General features: G+C 44.9%; 1 protein-coding gene across 3 annotated transcripts in view; it reads right to left on the reverse strand.

Annotated features, from left to right (window-relative positions):
• The window catches only part of tjap1 (tight junction associated protein 1 (peripheral)), a 28,519-nt gene extending 24,903 nt beyond the window's left edge, over window positions 1–3,616 (reverse strand). Inside the window, exon 1 of one of the 3 annotated variants that reach the window (XM_040033747.1) lies at window positions 3,209–3,616. The gene's annotated coding sequence lies outside the window, so the exon portion shown is untranslated. The remainder of the gene's footprint in view (window positions 1–3,208) is intronic. The other 2 variants (XM_040033746.1, XM_040033748.1) reach the window with 2 other exon arrangements.
• Window positions 3,617–6,000: the final 2,384 nt, after the last annotated feature.

Genomic DNA, 6,000 nt, shown 5'->3' on the forward strand with positions numbered 1-6,000 from the left:
GCTGCCATCTTCTGTTTCAGTCCGTTATTACACTCTTAAATCCTGCTACTTATTCCTGCGTCTTTCAGGATCTTACAAAGCTTCAAACGACGCGTCGACTATTAAATCAGTCGTCGACGATTTTGATAGTCGACGTAATCGTGGCAGCCCTAAGTCACAGACAGCTGTACTGTGTATTACTGTGTATTACTTGAAGGAGATGTCCTTGAAGTCAAAAGTACAAAGAGCAGAGTTACTGAGCACCAGACTGAAAATAAAGGTCAGGACACGGTCGTGATGTGTTTGTGCCAAGTTGTTGCTGCACGTGTTTATATGCTTTATATATATATCAAGAGGCAGGCCGATGTACGGCATCACATCATATTTGATGTCACGTGTTTGCATTGTTGTGGTCGGGGGCAGATCAGGAAGTTGACACATATATTTCGTTGTCTATTACTTCATTTCTGGAAACGTGTTCAAAAACAGGATGCTGGGAATTGATGCAGTGTTACAGTCGTTACTTTATATGTCGGTCATACGCTCGGATAATGGAATACATGAGAAACTGATACATCTATTAGGAATGATGCTACTGATGGCTTCACAGAAGAAACCAGATTCCCTCGGGTTAGAAATGGACAAGCCGGCTGAAGGCTGTCTGACGGGTGCTGAGCAACAATAAGAAGTATATCAGAGTAGTTTCTGGTGATGGTAATCCTGATAAAAGAGTAACTATACAAATAAGGAGCACCAATCATATATATGTAAATGTGTATAAAAATCAGCTTTAATGCCTGATTGTAACCAAGAAACACAGCTGGAAGTGTTTGTGTTTACTTTCAGTTTGGGGATGAAAAACGAGCCCATTTAAAGCTCCACCTTAAAACAGTGACACGACATGACTCTATCAGAAACATGCAGCTGATCACAGGTTATGAATTTATTTTACCCCGACAGTCAGTCAGACAAATGTAGTGGAGCCAGTAGAATCTCTCTTCTATATACTTATTCGCACTGTCTGTGTGTTTGTGGCGACCTGAAATGGAAAGACAGCGAAGCTGAACACTGGATGTTTGTCTAAAGGTGCTGCAGTTTCAGCATCATCAGGCGTCTGATGTGTGACACAGGCTGGCGTTCAGCTCCTGACCCTCCGATGTTGTGCACCTCCCTCTCTTCATGTAATCGATACGTTTCCTGTCATTTCTCATTATTACACAGAACTTCTCTTCTTCCACTGCATGTGTTGTTTTTGCCTCTGCTGAGAGTTTCCATGGTTACTGTCCCCTCAGTATTTAAAATTTAAACATCTCACATATTAATGCAATAAATGTAACATTGGTTAGATTATGGGCCTGTCTCAATATGCGTATTGGTGCGTACTTGCGTTCTCGTGGACTCGTGATCCGTCGTCAGTCGGAGACCAAGTACTGTTCAAATTCAAAGCATCAAGCTGAGAAAAATTCCCAGATGTGTTCTCGCTCCGCCCGTTTTATCGAGCATGCATCGGTGGTGACTCGTGTGGACTTGGTACAGCTAAATATCCCAGAATGCATTTCGTCCAAAACTCAAACGCGGCAATGGTGGAGGAGCGCGGCTAAAACCTTTAAAGTCTTACTCTTTCTGGGTCACAAAATAAACTTTCAAAATATTTTCAGGTGAGGATGTAGCTGTGTAAACTTCAAATATCTGCTCGATTTATCAAGACATCACATATTCGCAAAAGTGCTCCGATGTTTTCAGAGACGTCTGTGACCAGCTCGATAGCTGACTGGGAGGTCAAGAGTCACTAGAGCCCGCGAGAACAGCGGACTCCCAGCACATCATTTTCAAAGCACCCGCAGTCTTTCACTACTGAGGTTAAACATGATTTATAAGTCTCTTAGATCATCATCATTTCAGTGTTTTATTTGTTTCTGAGTAAATCAGTTTGGCTGAGATCAAAGTTAAGCTTCATAACATATTAATCACAGTTAAATTAAGAGGCGACAGCAGTAAAAACTCTGGACCTGTGACATCATCGAGTACGCTGGTGTTCCAATTGTACAATTGACTCGCCGAGAACGCGAGCGCGGACTCGCGTACTTGAGAATTGAGAAAGGGCAAACGTTTCCATCACCACAGTGTGACGGACACGCGTCTGTTAGCCAACTGTTTACGAGTTAATGTTGGAGTTGCTCGTGTTTTTACTCTGTTTATTAGTAATTACTGTATGTTTGTGGGGACTGCTGGGAAGTGTGAATGAAGGACATGTATGTATCTCAGCTGGGGCATGGTCAGAGCTGCTGGCCCTCGCCATTCTCACAGGACCACCACATATCAATAATTTATTAAATAGCATGACCACTGTGAAAAAACACTAAACTTATTTTAAATTGGCTCAAACGAAAAACCGTGACGTGTTTTTGTTGATATTCTGTCTCTGCATTCAAATTGAACTTCCATAAAAACTGGAGACCGTTCATTTCTTCAGAACTCAGCGCCGATGAAATAACTGGAGCCCGTTCAATCACATCGGACGCCACCGTCAGTCTTTTAGAGAAAAAACCTGATGCGGGACAAACGCGATCGTTGTGAATCAAACAAATCAACAAAGATGAATTTTGATAACCTGATTCAATTCGACACAATAACGTCGAGTGGTGAGCGAAGTATCGCGATAACGCCGTGTCGTGCGGTAACTCCCACCTCTGGCTGTTACATGCTAACTCACTGAAGCCGGTTTGCTTTGTCTTGTAACTGAGCTCAGATCAGTGAAATCAGTGACGCGTTTGAACAGCGGAGACGTTTTGGGTTTACCGCCATCGCCGGCTCAGAAGTCTCTGCTGAACTTTTAAAATCAGGATTCATTCTTTTTATCATTGTCATGTCGTCATAACGCTCTAATGAAACTTTTCATCGAACATTGACAGGCTTTTATTTTGACATTTCCTGCTGAGCATCAATAAAGTTGCAATTGAAACTGCCGGGGGCCTCGCTGAGGGCCTGGGCCCCCCGTTCTAGGGTCGTCCTGGTCGTCCTGTGATTGGCTGCTGGGGGCGCGGCTGTACGCCCTCGGCTCTGTCTGACAGGCACAAACACGACACCCCCCCCCCCCCCCCCCCGCGGGCAGGCCGTCAAACCGACGCGAACCGGCCCACCATGGCCCAGTTCCGCGCTCCGCGAGCCGCGCGGCTCGTCATGAAGACCTGCACCAGGGACACCCCCACCCCGCCCGGCGCGAACTTACCTGAGGCCCCGTCCGCGCCGCTCGGTCCCGGGGAGGAGAGGAAACTTTGTCCGAGCTCCGCTCCTCCGGAGGAGCAGGAGAGCCAAGGGAGGGGGCTCCGGACCGATCCGAGGCCGGACAGCAGCGCCGAGGTCCGCGCTGGAGCTCCGGGCAGTGGGTCGGGTTGAGGCCGGCTAAGACGCTCCGTCCGCGGAAGGAAATCCGCTCAGAGCCGCTCCAAGAAAGTTGATCCGCTGCCCTGCTCAGCTGTCGCCATCTTTACCCGCGGGGCATGACGGGTAATCCTCAGGAATCCCGGCCCCCCCTCCTCCTTTAAATCCCCCTCACGTCCTGCGTGCTGACGTCACCGTGACGAAGCAGCAGAATGAGAAGCAGGTGACGAGGCTACCTGGAAGGTGATCCGAGTGACTCACGTCACCTTCAGCCACAAACCTGGAGAGGAGGGGCTGAACATCATGACGATGATGAGAGCTCAGGATGAAGGACTGAGCTTTTTCAACGCTGCGGCTGCTCTAACGTGACGTCACAGCGTGAAAACAGCAATTAAACCAGAGAAGAAGAAGTTTCAAGTTGTGCAGAAGTATGTGGACGGTGCTGTTCGTTCATCTACCCTGATGGAGCTCCTCACACCTACAGGAGACTTTCTTTACTTAAGTAGAAATACAGATACCTGTGTTTAAAAGTACTCCAGTAAAACGTGAAGTAATGAAGAAACTCCTTTACTCAAGTAAAAGTGAAAAAGTACTCTGCTACTAACCATGTTTGTATACAAGTAACTGAACCTTGTGCTTTGTTAGTATTTCAACACAAAAGCACATTCTAATTGTAATGAATGTACTCAGCATGAGTCTGTTGTGTAGGACACCTGCAGTGACAGAGAATGTAAAACCGATTGTGTTGCCTTGATGGTGGAGGGTGACTTCACCTCCACACCTACACAGTAACATGAGCACAGTCAGGGGTCACAGTGGATTCAGCAAGTGGGGATGAACCTCGGCATCATCAACTTACATGTAAACTCATCTCTGCTACACCTGTTGTTACCTGCCTGGGACCATGAGCACCACAGGCACTGTGTGTGACTGTACTCTGAATCCACCACATGTTTATCCTGCATTGAAATACTAAAAAGGATTTTCATGGAACATTTGAATAACACAAAGTTAGCATAGCTTTGTTTGTTTTGCAGGAACATGGCATCTTTAAATTTCCAATTTATCAAATTCCACTGAGCATCCTTCCTTTAACTCTAAGCTCTCTTCGTCCTCTCCTGTCCTTCTTTCTTATCTGTCTCCATCTCTGAGTGAACGTAGCTCTCTGTCTTTTCTCTCCCTGTCAAATACAGCAGCTGGACCTTCAGCTGCAGCACACTGTGAGACAAACTGCACACACACAGTTTGTGTTTGCTGATGTTTGTTGAGCTGATAGAAACGCTGCATTTCAAATTACCCGACACTTAAAAAACTTCACTCCCTTTATGTTCTCTCCTCTTCTGTAGGGCTAGCTAGATGCTTAAGTACTGCAAACTCCTGTGCAATACTGCAGATTTTAATATCGATCTGATACCAAGTACCCATATGGAAAAGAAATAGTAAAAACTCTTTCATATAGTGAATCATATCAGGCTTATATGATTTAGTCATGAAAGTGGCCACTTTCTCATTACTTTCATATATTGTTTTAGTAAGTATCCAAAACATACAAGTTGCATTTATATAATTTTGTAAATGTGCCTGTCGTGTGATGTTTGAATGTGCCGTAGGCGGCAAATCAAATAGACGTGACAACACAAAAAGGTTCAGATGTTTTTCATAGAGCATGGTTGAAGTATATCTTCTCATTTCCAAAAAGATAATATATTTAGTTGGGCCACATACTGAACTTGGAGGTTAGAAATAAAGTGTCGATCTTATATTGCAATTATTAATCAGATATCAGTACCACAGCTGCTATTGGTGTTTGGCTCGATCCACTCACCTCTACCACAAACTTATGGACACTAGAGTATTTAAAAGTAGAATGGGAGGCAGAGCCTTCAGTTTTCAGGCCCCTCTTCTGTGGAACCAGCTTCCAGTTTGGATTCAGGAGACAGACACTATCTCTACTTTCAAGATTAGGCTTCAAACTTTCCTTTTTGCTAAAGCATATAGTTAGGGCTGGACCAGGTGGCCCTGAATCCTCCCTTAGTTATGCTGCAATAGGTGTAGGCTGCCGGGGATTCCCATGATGCATTGCATTTTTCCTTGCCAGTCACCTTTCTCACTCACTGTCGTGTCCAAATTCATGGGCTGCATCCTCCTGAGGACCCGGCCTTCGCGGTCTACGTGGGCCGGGTCCTCAGAAGGTCGGGTAGGCCGGAAATATTTCTAACATTTTGAGTTATTTTCCAGTGTTAGAAAATCAGCACTGCTCAGTGTTAGTCTTTGTTAATCTTCAAAACTGACTAGGTTACTTTTAAACATATAACACTGTCAAAAGTGTTAATTTAACACTCAACAGTGTTGTATTTAACACTCAGAGGTGTGGACCCATATAGACACTCTCTAGTGTTAATTTAACACTGGAGATTTTGCTGTGTACACAGGTATTTTTGAACACGCAGCTGTTTCATCCATGTAAACGGCGTTTCGAATCACCGAAAACAGAGATTTTTTTAAAACTCCTTTTTTGCGTTTAAGTGTGGACGAGGAATACAGAGTTCGTCACGCAACGTCAAAGGTATGTGCCTTTTTCACGTCACGCTGTGGCCACGTTATTGTTTACATGAGATGAATTGCAGAATGGCAGATAGA

Source organism: Simochromis diagramma, unplaced genomic scaffold, assembly GCF_900408965.1.
Source record: "Simochromis diagramma unplaced genomic scaffold, fSimDia1.1 OVJJ01000176.1, whole genome shotgun sequence".
Lineage (NCBI taxonomy): Eukaryota > Metazoa > Chordata > Actinopteri > Cichliformes > Cichlidae > Simochromis > Simochromis diagramma.